Here is a 21,753-nt window from a genome sequence, read left to right as displayed (position 1 = left end):
AAGTACCCCAGGATAGCTAGCCATCAACCCTATTCCTAAAGCACTCTGTAATACCAAGTCGTAGGGCGAGCAGGGATGAGAGAGTGAATTGGTGCCATTTTGCGGTGGTTTGCATGCATGTTCCAAAATCTTTCTGGGTATGATTGTCAGATTCAGGGAAGATGATGGAACTCCCAGAAGCCATGAAGAAGGAGATCCTGTGGCCGGGCAATCAGAAGACCTGGACTCTGGAGGCATCTCATCATAGCATTCAGCTCACCCAGCCTCCAAAACAGAGAGCATCCTTTTAGCTTCTGCAGCATGTTTCCATTGGAAAGCCAGCCATCCTATTGAATGGATATTGACTCATTCTTGCTTTTCTTCTTGCTGTACAAAAGAGAAAAGGAGCTCCTTTCATCATTGGGACACTCTTGTTAGAGGCACCAGAGTCTTCTCCCCACCATTCTGAGTAGCAGGATTGAGTTCATTTGGCCATCAGAAGGGGAGTTTACCGTTCCTGTCTTCCCTGAGGTCAAGGTTGGTCACCAGACTGCAAACCAGAATTGCCTTTTCCTGACCCATATTGGCAGACAAATGAACAGTTTTACCCATAGAGCTCCAATACTTTGGCCACCTGATATGAAGAGCTGACTCATTGAAAAAGACTCTGATATTGGGAAAACTTGAGGGCAAGAAGAGAAGGGGGCAACAGAGGATGAGATGGTTGGATGGCATCACCGACTTGGTGCACATGAGTCTGAACTCTGGGAGACAGCGAAGGACAGGGAGGCCTGGTGTGCTGCTGTCCATGGGGTTGCGAAGGGTCGGACACAACTGAGCGACTGAACAACATCAGTTCACCCACCTGGGCAAGACATGTCTGTGTGATCTAAAAATTATACCAGCTGGTATTTGGCACCTGAGAGGTGGACATAGCAGCACATGGTAACTCATCGTAGTTTCTCTTGTAGTCTGAATATTCTCTGATTCTTACAACAAGCCCGTGAGCTGAGGCTAGCCAGGCAGCCCGAAACTCTGAATTAATTCTTCTGGTTGAAACATTGGGTGTGGCTGTTTTTTTGGTGGAGGTGACAAAAGAGAGGTGAGGTATCTTCTAAAAAGCTTCCTTGGAGGCAGAGAGAGCTGGCCTGTCTCTGGGTTCCCCTCTTTCTTTGCTGGCTGTGCTTAGATGAGGTTGTTTTTTTTTTTTTCCTCCCCCTCCCACTGCTCTTTCCTTTCCCTCTTATCCTAACAGTCTCGTAGGTAAACTTAGAAGGAAGACAAATACTTCTCAAACTGTCATCGAGAGGGCCATAAAAGAGACATTTGGACAGTGGTATTGGAGACCCTTGTCTTGGCTCCGTGTTAATACAAAGGGATCAGGGTAGCCCAGATCACCAGGGGAAGGCAGTTTTTCTTCATTTAGCTTTTAATTGCTTTCTTTCACTTTTATGTATAAAAGATTGTCCATTTAATTAACTCAAGAATGCAATTTCAAAAACACTAATGCTTTACACATGATGGCTTTTAAAGTAAAAGTAGCATTCTAATATTGCGTAATGTTTTCCTCTTCCCTTGCTCTCTCCCCCCACCCCCACCTTCCCTCCAGTCCGACTTAACCTTTAATAGCCGAGGGTTGTTAGGAAGAAAATGCTGGGTCCTGGCCATGTGTCTGCTTCCACTTCCCACAGAATAAGTACTCCCATCAGTGACAGGATGGCTGCCCCTTTATGAAGCATTCTGTCTCTTTTGTGAAAAGAAGGCAGCTCCATCCCTTTTTCCTGGGCTCATTTCAGGGCTGTATTTGCTGTCTTTTGAGGTCACAAGAACCTTGCTTCTGTTCCTGACTTCAAAAAAAAAAAAAAGGTGGATTATATAGAAAAATGAAAAAGGAAATAAAATCCTAATGCTTGACCTTGGTTTCTTTAGTCATTTCATTAAAAGAAGCCTGTGAAAATTGGCCTCAGAGCTAACGATATTATTGTCTTCTGTTTTCTGATTTCTCAAAGAAGGCTAGCTCTTTCTCCTCTCTTCTTCCCCTCTTACTGTGTGAGTTCCCTGTGTCTTTGGTCTGTCTGCTTTTCTGATCCTGGTTCCTCCCAGCCCAGACTTTTCCACTCGGACCAACACTTACAGCCTAGTGCCCACGCAATGGTTATTTGAAAGCACAGTTGTATTTTGACCGGTTGGGCTTGGGAAAGGTTGCTGCTGCTACTGCTGCTAAGTCGCTTCAGTCGTGTCCAACTCCGTGCGACCCTATAGATGGCAGCCCACCAAGCTCCCCAGTCACAGGGATTCTCCAGGCAAGAACACTGGAGTGGGTTGCCATTTCCTTCTCCAATGCATGAAAGTGAAAACTGAAAGTGAAGTCGCTTAGTCGTGTCTGACTCTCTGCGACCCCATGAACTGCAGCCTACCAGGCTCCTCCGTCCATGGGATTTTCCAGGCAAGAGTACTGGAGTGGGTTGCCATTTCCTTCTCCAATGCATAAAAGTGAAAACTGAAAGTGAAGTCGCTCAGTAGTGTCTGACTCTTTGCGACCCCATGGACTGCAGCCTACCAGTCTCCTCCGTCCATGGGATTTTCCAGGCAACAGTACTGGAGTGGGTTGCTATTGCCTTCTCCTGGGAAGGGTTAGGAGTACACATAGGGATTCTGCACATCTGTACGCCCCGAGAAACACAGTCTTACCTGGTACAGCAAACCCAGCTGCGAGGTGGGAGGGATCCTGGTGATCCCTTTGATTTTGTAGCTGAGATAAGAGAGAGAGTGGAGCCCCCGAGGGTTCAATGACTTGTCCGAGGTCTCCTTGTCAATGGGGGTCGAGTCTGAATGAGGTCCCCTTGCTTGGCTGATGGCTCAGTCTTTCTGCCTACCATCTTCTTGGATTTTTCTCTGTTGCGTTATGATCTGGGTCCTGAAAGGGACCTCAGGCATCATGTGACATCATGTCACTCACCTACCTGGACACCTGCCTGGGTAGCCCTCCTATTTTGGTTCTGATAATGTGCAGAGAAGAGCTCTTTAGACCTTGTAACTGCACCCTACATAGAACTCTTTGTGTTTAGATCTAATTTAACTTTCTCACCTTAGCCCTGCTGTCTCTTGCTCTGGCCTCCCTGGTGATGAAACGCGTGGTCGTTTAGAGGGAATAAATCCAGCGACTGCCAAGTGTAGCAGCGCAGGTCGCTTCGGAGAGAGATCTTTTCTCCCATGGTGTCTCTTTTCCAAAAGAATGTGATATTTGAGCCTGTTAAAGTGAGGGCAGTGCTAGATCTTCCACCTCAGAAGAACAGTTGTAAAGCTGTACAAGTGATCCAAAGGTTGTTTCTTTCCCTGGGGTTAGGTACGTAGCCCTGACTCTTTCTCCACTGAGTGTTGTGAATGTATACATATGCATCTTGGGAGAGCTATAGACTCTTGATTCCAGAATAGGTTGGTCAAACTGACCTTAGATATAGATGTTGTTCAAAGAGGAACAGTGTGCTGGACTGAAATGGCTAGAGCTTGGTGACAGTGTGCAGTTCCACATTTTTTTTTCCTTTTCCTGTTTGGAGAGAGAGATTTTCTAATTAACCTGGAGCGAATAGAATACTTTAGCAGGAGATTTGGGGCTAAGTCTTTTTTCTTTTTTTAAGTTGTCCTTCCTTATAATGGGATCCCTTTTCCACCTCCTACCTTTATTATTTATTATTGGTTTGTACTTGGGAAGCATTCATTGTAGAAGATACTGGGAGGGTTGGAGTGCTGCTCGGGAGAGGACAGGCAGATAGGGACTGTACGGCTTTCTCATTCATTGATTCTAGGGTTCATTCACTGAGCTATTTAAACCTCTGTCTGTAAGCCCCAGATGGTCTTTTGGTGCCAGCTTTAGCTCCGAGACCCCAGGCTCTTGACAAAAGAGGGTACAAAGAACAGCTGAGTGTACGAAATATTTGCGGTCATTAGGAAGTATGTTCTGGAGCTAGCTACAACACCTAGCATCTCCAGCATCTTAGGGATCTTTTTTTTTTTTCTTTTTCCATTTTTAAAAAGAGCCCAGCATGAATCAGTGAGCCAGATTTTATTATTACAGAAGTGGTCACCGTACATCTCTGATTTTTAGAATGGAATTGAGGTCCATGTGTTTATTCATGGATTTCCTCCGTCATAGCTCCCTGCCTTCTGTTCTGGAAGGAGTTCACTTTAACATCACGGTGAACCTTTGAGCTCATCCCCATCCTTCCCCCTCCGCCCACTCCTTCCCCACTCAGCAATCTACAGGACCCCTCAGTGGTTAGGAAATGGCCAGGAGGGTCGAGGGTAGCTGGTAGTGGTGACTGATTTCCCTAGGCACGATGGAGGCGGCTCCCCTGAGTTGACCACCTGAGGTGCCATGGGCTCTGAGTTCAGTGTTGGGTCCACATCACATTACCTCATTCAGTCCCCACGACGGACCTTTGGCATCCTGGTGTTAACTGATGAGAAACCTCATGTGTACACATGAGATGTTCAAAGAGATTAGACTGTTTAGCCCATTCTTTTAAGTTGGGTGTCTGGAAATCAAACCCAGGTCTAATTGCTTAGCCTATGCTCCTAATGCCTTCTTGGATTTTCTCTGTGAATGTTGGGATAGGGTGGCTTCAGAGTTGATGGTTAGACGTGGGCACACGGGCGGAACTGGCTTTGCCAAACTGCAGTCAGGCACCCTCTGTGTTTGCTCCTCTAGTGAGTCTGCCCCCTGAGGGGACTGTGGATGGGACACATGGGTCATCCTATCCCATGTTGGGCTTCCCTGGTGGTTCAGATGGTAGAGAATCCACCTGCAATGCAGGAGACCTGGGTTTGATCCCTGAGTTGGGAAGATCCCCTGGAGGAGGGCTTGGCAGCCCACTCCAGTATTCTTGCCTGGAGAATCCCATGGATGGAGGGATCTGGGGAGCTACAGTCCATGCGTCAAAAAACAGTCGGACACAACTGAGTGACTGAACACACACAGGCAGAGGCAGGAAGAGTATGGGGCATGTCCTCATCCTTGGGAAACACTGCCGCTCCTTCTTTAGTGGATTTAGCTTTGTCTTCTCATTAGCTTTCCATTTGAAAGTGGCAGTTTTCTAAGGAACTTTGTCCCAGTCCTGAACTGGCCTTCTGGAAAATGCTGTTTTCTCCAGAAATAATGCTGTGGTGAGTGAGATTAGTTCTTTGAGGGTTGAGGAGGGACATCTTTGGCCAGACCAAGTCTTTGCTAGACTGAAAATGTCTGCAGCCTCCCTGGCCTCCCAGGCCCTGATGCCAGGCCCTGTCCCCCGCTGCCGTGGCCTGGCACTCACTCTTGGGGAGACCTGGAGCTTGATGAAGTGCCCCAAGGCTGGGGTTGGGAGCACAGGGAGGCGCAGATGTTTTGCATAGTTTTTTCCATTGCCCCATTAGGAATGTGTTCCCTCGGGACGGGTTATGGCCTGGAAGTGAGCCTAATGTAAACATCCTCGCTGTGGCCAGTCCCCTTAATCGAATAGAAATGGTTTGGGGATAAGCGGGCTTAGGGGAGGGAGGAAAGGGAAGGAGGGGAGGGGAGAGATTTAGTGACTGAATTCAGAGACAAGACTGTCTGTCGGGGGCTGTTCTCCCGGTGGGTTCCAGGCTGATGCAAAGCAGGACCAGCCTCCCTGGAGCTGGTGCAGGGTGGACCTGGCCGGTTCTCTTAGGCAGTGGGATAAGATGCTGAGGCCACGGTGGTTCAGTTGACCGGCCGGGCGGAGCAGTGAGGCGTACAGAGGTGTACCGGATGAGCCGGGACTAGGGGCAGGAGCTGGCGGGGGCCCCATGAGGACTTCTAGGGGAGCCTGCTAATTCAAGTACCTTATATTTTTAAAAAATATTTATTTACTCATTCATTTGGCTGCGTCGGGTCTTAGTCGGGTCTTAGTTGCCCATGGCATGTGGGATCTAGTTCCCCGACCAGGGATCGAACCCATGTCCCCTGCATTGGAAGGTGGGTTCTTAACTACTGGACCACCAGGGAAGTCCCTCAAGTACTTTAAAGGCCTGCAACATCATATTCAGAATTTTACTCTTTGAAATGCTATATTTTAGGGGCACTAGACTGTCGGAGAAGGAGTGTGAAGAGAATGGCAGAGTTATGTGAATATGTGTGAGCTGGGGGTGGTCTCAGGGCTCTTGGCAGGGAGCCTCCACACCCCAGGGAGGCAGACCCTCTTTACTGCATCCCGCGTACCTCTTTTTCCTCTCTCTTTAAGGGGCTCAGGCTTTCTGGGAGATCCTGGTACCTCACTCAGACTTTGAAGTGGAAGATTGGTCATAAAGCTGTCCTCTGTAGCAATCTGTGTGCAGAACACCCCCAGAGCAGTCATCTGGGGTCCCCAGGGGACATTAGACTTTAGAAATCTGACCTGGATAGTTTCCTCTTGTGTGGGAGAGTCTAGGTGCGCTCCGGGCAGCGTCAGAGCAGCTGCTCTTTCCTGGCTGGTACACTTTAAGGACTTCTGCGTGAGGTTGGTTTTAAACAGTTGGCAGAGATGCCCAGACCGGTGGGTTGGTTTCAGTGGTTCAGGTTCTAACAGTAAGAATCAGGCAGCAGAAGAGACCTCAGGATCTGCGAGGTGGTGGGAAAGTCCTGTTCTCACACCTCGGAATCTTGGTGCCTGAGTGTGCCGAGGAGACCGGAAATGTAAACAATTCAGTTTGCCTTTGGGACGCAGGCTCTAATCTAAACATGATTAAGCTGATTTGATTTTATAGATTGGAATTTCTAAGTGATGGAAACTGATGAGGTTAATGTGAAATATTTACTTAATAAAAAGCCTCATTACCTGATGCTGAAGGATAGGGGAAAAAACTGATTCTTGGTAACTCGTCTGATCTGTTGGAAATGAAGTTGGGTTAAAGTTTTCTTGGTAAAAACTGAATTCTGTGATCTTGTTTTTACACATGCTGTGCTTAAATATTAACACCAATTGAGCAAATTGCCTTTTAACTGCCTTTATTTGCTTTCATTAACAGTATAATTTAAAAGCTCAAGAATTTGCATAGAACCTGTTGTGCATGTTGAGGAAGGGGCTATTCATAAATTAATTAATCGTGAGAATGTTATCTTTAAGGAAGGTCATGACACACCAGCATGGTTTCTGAAAAGCAGTGACATGTTTTGCTGTTTCTTGATGGAACTTGATGTACTTTTGGCTTAGAGATTGTGTGTGTGTGTGTGTGTGTGTGTGTGTGTATGCGCAATAACTTGGCTAAATCAAGAAAAATTTTAATGACTGGACATGTTTTAAGTTAAGTTGAGTGAACCTAATTAACACTGTTGTTTCTAGAGAGCTGAAGGCAATACCATTGGTATTTAAGTACTAGTTTCAAAATTAAAACCAACCTATATAATTGCCTGTGCTCCTTAAATTGTTTCTCTCTTCCCCTCTCCATCTCTGAACACTACCCCCACTTTCACTTTCACACCAAAAGAGAAGAAAGAAGTTGGCCAGTGCTGTTGACAACATCATTCTTGCGTCCTGCGCATACCGTGAACTGCGTTGTCTCTTCCTGAAATGACTCCCAACATGTGAAAAGTTTCCAGAATGATTTCACTGAAATCAGTTGCTTCCTTCTGTACAGATGTTTTTGTGGTTTGGAGCCTCAGCCAAGGCAAACGTTATGAATGGGACCAAGACCACCGAGTCCTCTGATGGACTGAAGTTCCCAAGGAGTTACTGTGCCCAGACTCTTCTGACACCTCTGTTTTGACAGCGCTCAGCCTCTCCTTCCCCTTTCGTCTCCCTTTCCTGGTGCTGTTGGTTTGTTGTGGGTGGTTTTCCTAATTAATTTAATCTGTAGTCTAGTTTTTCTGGGTCTGCAGATGCCAGAATGCTGAATTTATTTATCTCTAGTGTTTTTGTTGGCTGCTGTTGAGACACATTTTTTTCCTCTTCTCTTTACCCTAACTCTTTTTGGAGGCTTCTAGACCCACATCAGTAAAGAATTTCTGTTTTGTGAATGCTTGTTAGATATGTTTTCTTCAGTGTCAGGGGAACTATACAGTTTAAATAATATATATGTATATATATATTTAACAGGTCATATACAAAACCTGAAGTATATAGAGTTTTATCTTTACTTGACTACATCAAAATTTTAAACATTCTGTGTGTTTTTCTATTGAGTTTTTGCCTTTTCCCTATTTATTTGTTGGTTCTTTTTCTATATAAATCAGAAATGTTCATCCTTTATTTGTTGAAGGCGTAGCAGATATTTTTCCAGTTTATCATTTGTCCTGTAATTCTGATTATGGTTCCTTTTACATCATCTACCATTTTTACAACTTAACTAATTTAATTTTTTAAAAAAATTTTTGTTTATTGGCCACACTGCACAGCATATGGGATCTTAGTTCCCTGACCGAGGATTGAACCCACACTCCCTGCATTGAAAGGGCAGAGTTTTAACCAGTAGACACCAGGGAAATCCCTATAATTTATCTAATTTTAAAATGTCTATAGAATGGAGAGTATAACGCTTTAATGGTTGTGTTTTAAAGTTTGAATTTGTAGTGTATTCAGGTACTGAAACAGGGAGGAAAGAGGGAAGGGGAAGAAAGGGAAGAAGAAGAGAGGGTGAAGACAAAAGGTTGATTTTTTTTCCTGCAAAGAAATCCATGGTCATCTGAGGCCCCCTCTCTCTAAGGGGAGTGTTGTTCTGGCAATTTCAGTACGTACTCGCCTCACGAAAGTTTCCCCTGTTCTGAAGAGACTCCTCCTACATACAAGTTGTCCATCCACAGAAGGAAGCCTCACCCCATTCTCTCTCCTGGTCATCTCTCCTACTGAGGCTTTTGAAATAAAAACCCCATAAAGCCACCTCTGTTTCCATACACTTTATTTTGACCTCTCAGAGGACCTACTGCTTTCTAGGTTATGACAGAAATATTTCTGCATATCTAACCTTCCTTTTTTTGGGGGGAGGATACTTTAGGCAGAACGGCAGGCTGCTTTCTTTTCTTTTTTAACTTTAATTTTCATTATTATTTTATTTTTTTGGCCAAGCCCTGTGGCGTGTGAGATCTTAGCTCCCTCACCAGAGATCAAACCTGCGCCCCCTACATGGGCAGTGCAGAGTCTTAACCACTGGACCGCCAGGGAAGTCTCTCACTGTCCTCTTTAGACTTTTACTTGAGAACAGAGACCTCGCTTTTCTGTTGTTCTGTCTTATCTTCAAATTCTTCGCTTTCTTCAGTCACTGTACAATAATTATTTATGAGTAAGCAATTTACCAGACAGATCAACTTTCATCCATTCGTTTTTCCTACGCTCTCTTCTGAGACCAGTATAGGCTTCCCAAAAGGCTTCTGGGAAGGGCCTGGAGGTTTAACACTGCATGTTTTTTGCATAAATAAGGTTGAGGTCTTGACTTGGAACCTGGTTGGAGTTTTGGGAAGAGAAAAAGGAAGAGAAGAAGGAATTTCAGAGCTGCTCATGGTGACCTCAGGATTTTCCCAATCTAAAACCCGTCTAATCATGACCTTTTATTCTCCCAGAGCACCGGACAAGTGTTTTGCTTTGAGTGAAGTGATGGAGGGCAAATAGAAATGTCATGATCTCTGCCCTCGTGAAGTATTCTCTAGTTTGAGATCTGTTTGGGACAAGGGGTTACAAAATGCAGACATTCTGTGAAATGACTCTTCTGAGTTAACCCTCATTCTGTTTTTATTCCCTATCCTTTCATTTCCTCTTCCTAAATGAAGCTGATTGGGAGTGTCTTTTTCAGAGCCAACTCTGTTGAGATTGTTGGGGGCAGCCAGAGTTAGCTGTCTTGTTGCCCAGATAGTCTTCACTTGAAACCTGGCATTTATTCTTTTACTTGTATATTCATTTATTCATTCAATTAGTCATTCAACAAAACGTTGTTTAATCGATATTAGATTAGTCTAGTTTTAAGTACTTGAAGCGACTAAGCTCCTACTCTCTTTCTATTAAAAAGCTGATTTATTAGTGGAAGTAATGGATGGTAGGGATAAAATTGTTACTGAAAAACTCTCCCTGTCGGCTGTCTTATAACCTCCAGGTGATTCAGTAGAAAGAATACTATTTCTGTCTCTGTGACATACTTTCAGGAAATAAGTAGAAATACCATGAGTAGAACATACTATAAATACTCCTAAGAGTCTAGAGTAACCTGATACTCTAATTGGAGATGATTTCTGGAGAATGTGTTCCTAATACTTGGCACGATGTTTGTCGCAAAGTAGGGAACCAGTAAATATTTGTTGGAAGACAGAATAATGAAGACTGAAGGCAGGAAATTGATGAGAGAAGTTACTTTGGGTTGTGGGTTTGGGAGGGAAAATCCGATTGGGAAAAGACCCACGGGGGACTTCATTGCATATGGGTGGCTTATTATATCATTCTTTAGACCTTGAAATATTTGGAATATTAAAAAAAATTCTATTCTCTCATCTGATTGATCTGTCTTTGGTGCCAAATTCCAGTCTTAGTGCTATAGAAGGTGCAGGGAGATGAGTTAAGTGGTAGTGTTTATAAAAAATGTTTGCTTCAGTTCTTACCAGAGTTCTTTCCAGAAACAGAACATATGTTATTTTACAGAGTATATGCTATTTTTCAAGACTTGGGATGGAAGTCAGGGTGGATATTAATGCATTCCCTAGAATGTTCTGGTCCTGAACGGTGATTCATAGAAGTCCTGCTGATCATTCCACATTGATGGGCTAGAGGGGCAGAGAAATAAAGATTTCAGGAGCACAGATTCACACGTTCATTTATTCCTCCCTCCCTCCTTTCCTTTCCTTCTTTTGTTAAAGGGGAGGTAGGACCAGGCTTTGTTAGGGTGGAACATCGCTGAAAGCCTGAAGGGCGCCTTTAATTTCTGTACCCTCACCCAAGGGGCTGAAGCTCTGTATTACTGTCTCTAGAAAAGACCTTCCAGAAAAAGGGATGGTTGCATTTATATGTGGATGTGACCGGAGTGGAGAACGGGTGCTCCCTCCCACCCAGCTTAAAGCGTTCGGGGTCTGCCGCCTCTCGGGAGGTCAAAGGTGAGGTAGGCTTTCTGTGGGTATTGTTCCCTTCCCCCCTTTTTATTCCCTTTGCTTGTTATCTCAGCTCCCAAACATTGGCTTTGATGTCTATTGTGGGGACTTCAAGAGGACTCTTAGCACACGGGCAGGTGTTGGTTTTACTTAGCAGGCGCAAGTCCCATGTTCTTCTGTTGCGGGGAGGGAAGGGGTCCCAGCCATTCCTTTCGATGCCCTTCCCCCGGGGCAGCCCCAGGCCATGCCCCTGGGAGCCAGAGATGGGAACGGGGGTCCCGTACCTGATGGGGAGGTGGGTGCACACCGGGACTTTCTCCTCTTATTTTTAAAGCCTGTTGGAAAGGATCTGTCTTCCTTCAAAGCTGCTGAAGAGACGTTGTCTAACAGGCGCGTATTAGGGTTTCATTAATCAAAGACACTTCCACTGCCCCTGTACAGAAAAACAACTGCTGTGGCTGTCCTCCACTGACAGGCCGCTAATTTATCTTTCCTGGAGGGAGGGAGGGTGAAAGGCGGGGAGGCAGGCGGGGGCTGGCCACGCAGGCTCCCAGGGTGCACACGTGCGGGCACATGCTGGTTTTCCACATGCGTGTGCACAGCGCCGGGCCTCAGGTCGCATCCCCTCCCCGCCCTGCCCGTGTGCCACAGGATCACGACTACTGGGAATATTCTGGAGAAGCGTTTCCATGGTCTTCTTTATTTGCCCAGGACGTTTTCACTTCCAACTTCCAGGTGGTGTATGCAAATGTGTGTTTGCTGAAATTGGGGGCAGAAAGACCTAGAAGAAAGAAACAAGACTCTCCATGCATGTGTTTAAGTGAGGGGTAGAGGCAGGTGTTAATACCTGGGAGCTATTGACCTGCAATGTACAGTCTTCCTTTGCTGAATTACTCCTCGTTCTCAGGTTGGAATCTGACCCTCTGTAACCCTCAGCCCAGAAGATGGATATTTGGATCTTTGGAAACCTCTCAGGGCCTCCTAAGTAGGTGATTGAACATTGTGTGTGTGTATGTGTTTTTAAAGTTACGTCTCCACTGGCAAGTCGCTTTGAACTCACTTTATTCAATTCATCAACTATTTACTGAATACCTACTAGATGTGTTTGGCTCTGTTGGAGAGGTAATGGTGAAGCATAAGCCTTTTCCTCACTCATAATTTGGGGTTAGAACTAGTACACAAATAGCTGTAACAGAAGACAGAGTAAAAACACGTTCCCTAAGACGATTAGGAAGTGCCCTGGAAGCTCCAAGACCAGTATGACCCCATTTGACTCATTCTTTCAATTGGTATTTATTGAGTTCTGCTATATATCAGACGGTGGGGATACAGGCATCTGAAGAAATGGTCCTTGTCGCCAGGAATATTGTAAGTTAGTAGGGGCACACAACAATCCCTTAGAGTATAATAGAAGTGATGATAAAGTGAAGAACACAGTATAGAGGGAATGGAGGCCAGCATGATGGTGCTTTTTGAGAGGCTGCAGGTAAGACTTTGCAGAGGACGTGACATCTGAGTGGAGTTTGGAAAGATGAGAGAAAGATCAGTAGTTAGGCAGGAGAGCAGGGCATTCCAGGTAGAAGAAACAGCATGTGCAAAGTCCCAGGGGAGGAGGGAGCAGAGAACTGCAGGCCACTGGATTTCACTGGAGCTTGAAATGTGTGATGAGGTAGATAGAGGCCATGGTTGCAGGCAGTGTTGTCTACCAGGAAGGACTTTGTCAGCAAAAGGACATGCACTTCATTCTGTACGTGTGGGGCAAAGTGTTGAAAGCGTTCAATCAGGAGAGTGAAATAATCAGAAATACATTTTAGCAAGAGTCCGCCGAGTGTGGAATTGAGGATGGATCTGTGGGGGTTAGTTTAGAGTCAGGGGCACCACTTAGGAGCCTGTTGAGTGGTTTTTGGCAAGGTAGTGCCGGCTGAATTATGATAGCAGCAAGGGAGGTGGAGGGATCAGGGCAGCTGGCGGATGAGATGGACAGGTCTTGGCTGGGCAGGGTTGTGAGGAGGGAGTTGGGAGAGACCCCTGAGTTGTGGCTTGGATAACTGGTGGGAATATAAAAGAAATTCTGGGTGGAAAAATTAAGTTGATGTTTTGAACGTGCTGTTGGAGGAGATCTTGGGGAAAATCTGTAGAATTTGTAGAATTCCATGTAGAATTTGTCTGTGTATTTGCAGTGGGTCTTGAAGGAAAGATATTTTGACAAGTCGAAGTTTTCTGTATATGAATTCAGTTGTGTTTATTGACTTTTGATGATGCTTTAGAGTGCATAAGAATCAGAAGTATCTCAATTGCATGGCAGGAAACAGTATTTTTGGAGTCCCCTGAATAATGAGAAGTGTTTTCATCAAAGACCTTTGTTCGTGTGTGCTGACATCTGGAGAACAGAGATAGATATTTTCCTTAGGTCTGGATTCCCGAGCCACGGGCTCTTCCCTCGCTCCTAATTAATCCTTTATAGTTAGTGACTGATGAAATCACGACTCTGAAATTCTAATCCTTGGCTGTATAGACACAACAGACTTTATCACAGGACCCCAGGTGTGTGTCTGAAATTAGTGTTGAATCTATTGCATATTTGATGACTTTATAAAATCCACAGATTCTGGAGAAGACAGACTGGAGTTTTGGCAAGGTTTATCATTTTTATTGTGGTGCTTGTGGGAGCTCAGTCATTTCAGTTGTCTCTGACTCTTTGTGACCCACTGGACCATAGCCTGCTAGGCTCCTCTGTCCATGGGATTCTCCAGGCAAGAATACTGGAGTGGGTTACCATGCCCTCCTGCAGAGGATGTTCCCAACTCAGGGAATGAACCCATGTCTCCTGTGTCTCCTGCGTGGCAGGTGGATTCTTTACCCCTGAGCCACCAGGGAAGCTATTATCATGGTAACCTGGACTAATTCTTGAATGTGTATCATGGAATCTTAGAACCTGGAGACCATGCTATTATCTTCCCTGAGGAAACTTAGGTCCAGAGATAGGAAGTGATCAGAACCTTGGCCTCCTGCTTCATAGTTTCATTGAAGTTCATAGTTCATAGTTCTCACTGAGGAGTCAGTCTTGAGTGAGGGGTTAGGAAGAGAATAGTGTTTCTATTTTTTTTTTTTTTAAAGGCCTGAGGCATGTGTCTGTAGTTGTTTTTGAGCTCTTGTGGTATTGCTTGTCTCCAGGTTGGAGCAGTGAAGGAGAGGGAAGCATGGATCACTTGGACAGTGACTTGGAGTTCAGTTGACATTTCAGGTTGACCTTTGTGATGAAGGTTGCAGGGGGTCATATATGTGAGTGAATGAGTGACAGAGGGTGTGTGTGAGAGAGAGTATATGAGAGTGAGTGTGTGCCCACACATGCACGTTCACGCTCCATCACCGCCTTCTTGTCTAGGAAGCCTGGGCTTTCCTGTAGGATTTCCTGGGAAGAATTCTTACTGGGGACCTCCTCATTCAGTCTCCACTCTGTTTCTGCATGGTGCAGAAGTCTCTCTTCCTGCGAAACCAGAGAGAGCTTGCACAGGGCTATGTGCGTGGTGGGGGGGTGTGGGGCCACAGAAAGTTCGGGTTGGACAGCGTGATGGGGGCTTCTGTCTGGGCCCGCCTGGGTTTCCCCAGTGATGCGGAGTGTGAGTTTCGACAGCAGCCAAAGCATCACATCTCTGGTGTGTCAGTCCCTGTGTGGGTCCTTTAAAAGCCAGACTTTATTTAATCATCATGAGAGGTCTGTGATAAGTGTTGTTATGTCAGGGTACAGAGAGTAACGTGAAGCTCAGAGTGGTTGCGTGCCTGGCCTGATGTCACCCAGCTGGGAGGGTAGGGCCGGGACCTTGACTGACACGCAGCCTTCCTGCTGCCACGCCTGCCACTGATGAGGATCGCTCTTATCGCCTAGGCTGTTCCCTCTGGAGTGAGGAGCAGCTCTCCTTGGAGGAGGGATTTCTCAGAAGAAAGATGAGTGTTCTCTCACCATGATACAAAGGGTAGAGTTCTGTGACAGAGCTGGAGGGAGTGGAATGAGCTAGGCGGCTTTCTGGGGCCTTTCCAGGAAGGGAGCTGCAGAGAGACCAGCAGAGGCTTTCTCTAATTTCCTGGGAATCAGAGAGGCCGTTGGAGCCAGCCCCAAACCCCTCTGTTTCCAGGGTTCTCTCAGACCCTGGGGGTGGAGCCAGCACTTGCTAAGGAATGGGGCTGAGGTGCAGAGCATCTGGTGGGTTGCAGGCGATGGAGAGGCTGTCCCCCCCGCCACACTTCCTCAGGGTCCCTGCAGCTTCGTCCACCTTGAACCTGGACCTCCTTTTCCCTGGAGAAAATTTCCTTCTGATTGTCCCACTTTCTTCAACTCCTCTCCCTCTTGGTGTGTTGTTCCGTAGCTGAGTTGTTTCTGACTCTTTGCAATCCTGTGGACTGCAGAAGTACCCTCTTGATGCCCAGTACATATTCACCCCTAGAAACCACCAAGCTTACATTCCTTGGCGTTCTTCCTTGGCATCTCTCTGGATGAGTTCTTTATTCATCCTGATCACCCAAGCTCTAAAGGGTGGCAGTGTCATGGTAGGAACCAAATCAGGGCCTTCTCTGGGACCTGAGAACCTTTGACAGAGTCTGTGGATTATGGGGATGGTAATTGGAGTTCTGGTGAAGTGTAGGAATTGAACAAGAAAGATGGGAAAGGGATGGACCAGCAGGGGCCCTCGGGTCCCTTCTCCTTGCCAGCCCTCGTCTCTAAATCTTCTGCCCGTCCTTCAGGGCTCTTCTTCCCTTTCCTGAGAACCCGTGTAACCTCAGCCCCTCCATGACGGCGTCTCATCAGGGAGCCAGTCCCCACAGTCTGATGGGTGGAGGAAAACGAGATGAAGCTAGGAAACGAGGAAAACTAGATCCCCTCTCAAGGGTGCCCAGTTGCAGTTCTTGTGTCCTGTGACATCCTGCCTGAGAAACCTGAGGATTGCACAGAATCTTAGGTACAGAATCTCAGATCCCACTTGCCTGGTGAGGGAGCTTTTTCACTGACATGCTAGGAAATGTTTAACAACTAATTCTATAAGATGCACATCACCTGATTTGTAGCGTTTCTAACTTTTGTGGTATAAATACTCCCATGCTGATTTGAAGCTGCTAATTCCCTCATAGCCTAGTCGGTAAAGAATCTGCCTGCAATGCAGACCTGGGTTTGATCCCTGGGTCAGGAAGATCCCCTGGAGAAGGAAATGGGAACCAACTCCAGTATTCTTGCCTGGAGAATCCCATAGACAGAGGAGCCTGGCTACAGTCTATGGGGTCACAAGAGTCGGACACGACTTAGCGACTAAAGAGAAGAGAGAGAGAAGAGAATGTGGAGTGTTGGGGGGAGAGGTGCACAGTGGTGTGAGCTAGCCCCAGAAGATCACCACTTCTGATGCGAGCATCCATGTCCTGGCAACCCCAGTCAGACTCCAGAATGGAAATAAGTTGGGGAGGGTAGTTCCTCACCAAGTCAGAACATGAAATCCATGACTCTGCTCTTTGTCTTGATTGTTCCCATGTCTGGTTCTTGATTCTGGCCAGCACCATGGCTATTTAGCAAACATACTGTTGACATTGCTGGGCTTCCTAGGTGACTCAGTGGTAAAGAATCCACCTGCCGATGCAGGAGAGGCAGGAGACATGGGTTTGATCCCTGGGTTGGGGATATCCCCTGGAGAAGGAAATGGCAACCGACTCCAGTATTCTTGCCTAGAAAATCTCATGGACAGAGGAGCCTGGCAAGCTACAATTCGTAGGGTTGCAAGAAGCTTTACATGACTGAAGCGACTTAGCATGCACACACACACACACACACACACACACACACACACACAATCACATTTAACCTAACGATATAATCCCATGAACTATGCACTGTTATTATCTCCACTTTACAGATGAGGAAACAGACTTGGGATGGTTACGTCACTTGCTCAAGGCCACGAGGTCTCTTAAGTAGTCATTCCTGAATTTGAAACCAAGATTGATCCCAGATTCCAAGCCTTCACCCACTATGTCATATTTCCAGTCTCATAGCATTTCACAGACGTCTCTGGATTTGGCTCTACTCCCAGGGGAGGGTCCTCGAACACAACCTCAGCTCCTTTCGGCAACTCTTCACGTTGGGCTGTCAGGATAGATTCCCAGAGACGTGAGGTGTCATGACCTTGGCTTTGGTCAGTGTGGTTGCAAGGTACTGGCTGTCCTCTAAGACTCTTCTGAGCACCAGAACCACAGATCTCACCGAGGACTGAGATGGCTGCATTCTTCATAGACACTGGGTTTGCCTGTTCCAAAAATGGTGATTTCTATAGCAACCATTTATTCTAGCAGATGTGTGCCTGGTATGGTTGGCAGAGGGTGGGATCAGAAATGGAAACGGCCTTTTATTCTTCGTTTACTGAATGCACACCCTGTGTGCGAGGCACATGAGATGGGAAAATATGGCATCCTTAGAGTCTGTGTAAGATCTGTGGCCGAGCAAAGAGGCAGTTGTTGTTTATGACTGACTTTTGTCTGAAGCTTGCGCTGGGCCATCTTTGGTTTCTGGTTCTTTAAGGAGCATTTTTTTGGCAGATGGACCTGGTTTCAGTTCAGTGGATACTTGTCGCTTTGGTTTCTGTAGAATGCGGGCATTTACTGTGGGGGTGGGGCAGTTAAATAAACATCTAGAAGACATTGCTTTGGCTCTTAAAGATCTCAGTGTCTGTGTTCGTGTTTATTGCTTAGGGCTTTTTTTGGGTTGTAGCTTTAAAAAAAGATTTCTGCCGGCTTAAAATAAATAAGACTATTTGTTGTCATAATACGGGAGCATTCCTTGGTGCCTGAGGGTAGGAATACAGCCCACCTTTGAAAGGCAAGTGAGCAGAACTGAAAAGTAGCTGTCAGAAACCGGAGCAGTGTTCTCTTTCTCAGCCTCACTTCAGCCCAGTCACGTAGTTGCATTTTTATCTCTCTGTGACCCTCTGGGTGGTCTAAAGATGACCATCCCAGGACTCCCACCCAGGTTTACCTGTAACAGGACTTAACTGAACTTTCCTGTCTGTGTCCCAGATTCTAGAGAGGGAATCTGTTTCTGCACCTTGCATGGGTGTCTGCCCTCGGCCGCTCGCTCACCGAAGGCCTTGTGGTAAGGGTCCTGTCTGAGTCTGCTCTGGCCGCCGTAAAAGAATACCACAGACTGGGGCGTTTTCACCAGAATTTATCGTCTCATAGTTCTGCAGACTGGAAAGTCCAAGGTCAAGGTCCAGCACGGTCAGGTTCTGGTGAAGGCCCTCTTCCGGCTTTCAGATGACCACCTCCTTGCTGTGTCCTCACACAGCAGAGAGAGAGAGGGAGAGAAAGAAGGCAAAGAGGGGAAGGGAGAGGAAGAGATGGGGGAGAGGGAGAGGAGAGCGAGGAAGGGAGCTGCTCGCTGCTGTTTCTTCTTAGAAGGGCACTAATCCTGTGGGATGAAGGCCCCGCCTGTATGACCTAATTTAACCTTAATTACCTCTTTAAGGTCCCATCTCTAAATACACAGATTGAGGGCTAAAGCTTCAACATGTGCACTTGGGGTGGGAAGTCCATGGCAGTCATCTAAGTATAGTACAGCTTTCAGATTCTACCCTTGAGCCCAGCGGATTGGAAGGGAGCTTTTATCAGGCTCCTAGAAGGAGACTGCTATAGTTGGAGAGGCTGAATACAGTGCGAAGGCAACCCCACATGCCGTATTAGAATCTGAACCTCATTGTCAATATGCTGCCTTTGGGCTGGAAGACTCTGCTGTGTGTGTATATGTGTGCATGGATGTACTTGTGTGTGTGCATACATATACTCACATATACATCTCTCTGTAACGCTAGAGAGGACTTTCTGGAGAAGGAATGCAGGGATATTTGAGGATGGCCCTGGGTCCCTGTCATCCCTCATCACACTGCAATCAGCTGCTGTCCATACTGGTTTACACACAGAATATGAATGAAGGATAAATTCCCATTTCTCACGCTCATGGGTTCTCTGTCCCTCAGAGGAGCTCGGAAGAAAGAGCTGAGTTTACAGTTTACCAGGCTCTTAGCTCTATGATCCAGAGGCATTCAAACGCTTATTGACAGTGGCCTTAAAATAAAGAGTTTTTAATAAAATAAAAAAGGTGAGTGGGGCCACACACTCTTGTCACCTGTGGCTAAATAGATCTGCAGTTGCTGGACCAGTGCATGGAGCCTCCCAAGCCGGTGAGATAACATGCTTCTGCAGAGACCAGATGATGAATATATTTTTAAACTTGGAACCCGGAACCACTGATTATTTCTGAATTAGGAATCACAAAACATATGAATAATCTCAACAGGGTTTCTGCAGATGTATTCTGCCTTTAAGGTCACTTATGTGGGGGAGAAGGTTGGGGCTGGCGGGGGAGTGAGGTCTGGCTTGGGTCTGTCTGTGACTCCCAGGAATCCATGTCATGTGTGTGCAGTTTCCCAGTCACCGTGAGTGTTATGCAAGGCACATTGCTGCGGGGTCAGGCAACACGGGGAAGCACACAGCCTTCTTTATTTTTTAATACATCAGTGTCACCAGCACTTAAGCAGTTGTGAGAAGGTGGGCTCTGGTAGCCGTGTGTTCACGGCTGTGATGATTGAGGAGGCAGCAGCCTGCACCGGAGTTCTCAGGCTTGTCCCCAGTGCTTCTCCCCTCCCTCCCAGCATCTCTTCCCCCAGCCTCCTACCAAACAAGGTCCGGAACTGAGGTGTTCTGGAATGCCGCCCTTGCTAAGCTCTGGGATTAGGGCCGGTCATTTGGGAAAGGGGATGGAGGGAGAGGAAAGAATACCCAAACATTAACCCCTTGAGCCCACAGCGCTGAGAGGCCTCACCATTTCAGCCACGGGCAAATCTGCGTGTCTTGGCCACATCCCTGAAACCCGAGCTGCGTGCACCAGAAGGAGACAGTTAAGCCGAGCCAGGCTGATGAAAATCTCTGTCCTTAATGACTCTGCCGGGCACACCTGCTCCAGCCTCTCACTTGCTCTCATTGTCAGATGGGCCCAGGTATTGAATGACCACCCCAGTGCAGAGTGCGGCTCGAGGGGCCGTGGTGGAGGGGGATCGTGAGCGAGAGGGAGGCTGTGTCTCTTGTCCTCAGGGAGCTTGCGCGTGTCTGGGGGCGTGTTCAGGCTCATCCAGCGCCCAGGGGGTGGCCAAGGGGAGGGGACCGGAGGGCACTAAGCCTTCCCGACCATGCTCTGCACCAGGCACAGATCCTGAACCCTCTCCCTCCCCATCTGCCTATTTTTCTTGAAAATTTTGTTCAAGTTAAAAAAAAAAAAAAAAGATAACAGGAACACACACTCTTTTTAAGAAAATGAAGCAATACAAAGATATATAAAGAGTTCCTCCTCTAAGGAAACTAATCCTGTATTTTATTTTTATGAAATAATTTCAAACTTACAGACGAGTTTCAAGAATGACACAGAGAACTTCCGTATCACCTGTTCCAATTTGGGGTTTACCAGTTTTCAACTTCTTGCCCCTGGGTTTCTTTCCTGATCTCATGCCTTTGGCAGCTGGAGGTAGGTGGGATTACTGTTTTTGGATGTGAGGAAGCCACGGCCCAAAGTCGTTGAGCAACACCCCCAAGGTCACATAGCTGTCAGATGGCACCGCCAGGATTCCCACCATTCCCCCATGATGTCACCCGTGTTTTCATTTCTGTCATTCCTCCTAGGACTTTGTTTTCAGTCAAGACTGCAGAAAGTGGATCCATTCGCTTTGGAGGAAGGAGATGGTAGGGAAGTAGGAGGTGAAAAATCCCGCCTTCCTTGGTCCTCCCCAGACTGGTGACCTCCCCTCCTCTGTTCTGGTTTTGGGTGATGGGAAGGGTCCAGGGTGCATGTTGCCGAAGTGGCTCCTTGCTTTGAACCCTTTGGGCTTCAGACAGCTAAATGGGGTCTTTCAGGGCCAAACCCGAAATCAAGAAAGTTCACTCCACAAATGCATTTGTTTTCATGAAGAAGCAACAGAAGAACAAAGTGAATGAGGTCTCCCTTTTCATGGAGAGAGATTTTTGCCATTGCCTTTTGGCTGGACCTGGGTTCGCACAAACACTCGTCCTTTTGGTGAAAGGAGAGGACCGCAGTGCGCTGCCGTCCCGCGTCCCACCCCCGGCCCCTGCACTGTGTGTCCTCACAGTGTGATGGAAAGCTTGCACAGGCTGCACCCCAAGCTTCTGCCATTTTGAGGATCTTTCTGGCTCTGAACTTTTGCTTCTGTGAGGTCTCATGGAATCCCTCCCTTCTGCCCAGGTGTGAATGGTACCTTCATCTAACGCCAGCTCTGCCTGAGCTGCTCTTAAAACGAGGTGAATCCACTGCTCTGCCCTGAAATCCCTAGAAGGGGGCCACAAACCAGCAGCCTCGTGACCCCAGCCTCCCTGGCCCGATATGCACGTGGAGTTTTCCTGGCAGCTGTCCCTATGGCCTCGCTCCTCCTCACGGGGACCGGTCAGGTTACTGGGGTGGTGGTGCCCGTGGGTGTCAACATAGGTCTTCGCAGGGTCAAGGCCTTCTCAGGATGAGGGCCGGCTCACTCAACTGGGTCCTGTGTGGATGGTCCCAGTGGACAGACAAAGAAGTGAGGCCCTTCCTATCTGATTCAGAGAGCCCAGAGTGGTCCTGGCTCTGAGAGTGGTCCTGGCTCTGTCTTCCTCAAGGGTGGGGTTGGAGGACTTCCCTGGTGGTCTGGTGTCTAAGACTCTGTGCTCCTAAT

The 21,753-nt window shown here is 47.0% G+C and overlaps 1 protein-coding gene across 3 annotated transcripts in view; it reads left to right on the top strand.

Moving 5' to 3' along the window:
* Positions 1 to 21,753, top strand: part of ZBTB16 (zinc finger and BTB domain containing 16) — a 199,755-nt gene that overhangs the window by 43,838 nt on the left and 134,164 nt on the right. The gene's annotated exons all lie outside the window — the stretch shown is intronic.

This window comes from Odocoileus virginianus, chromosome 10, assembly GCF_023699985.2.
Source record: "Odocoileus virginianus isolate 20LAN1187 ecotype Illinois chromosome 10, Ovbor_1.2, whole genome shotgun sequence".
Taxonomy (NCBI): Eukaryota; Metazoa; Chordata; class Mammalia; order Artiodactyla; family Cervidae; genus Odocoileus; species Odocoileus virginianus.
The sequence above is the reverse complement of the archived record's forward strand: the minus strand, read 5'-3'. Positions and strand labels throughout refer to the sequence as shown.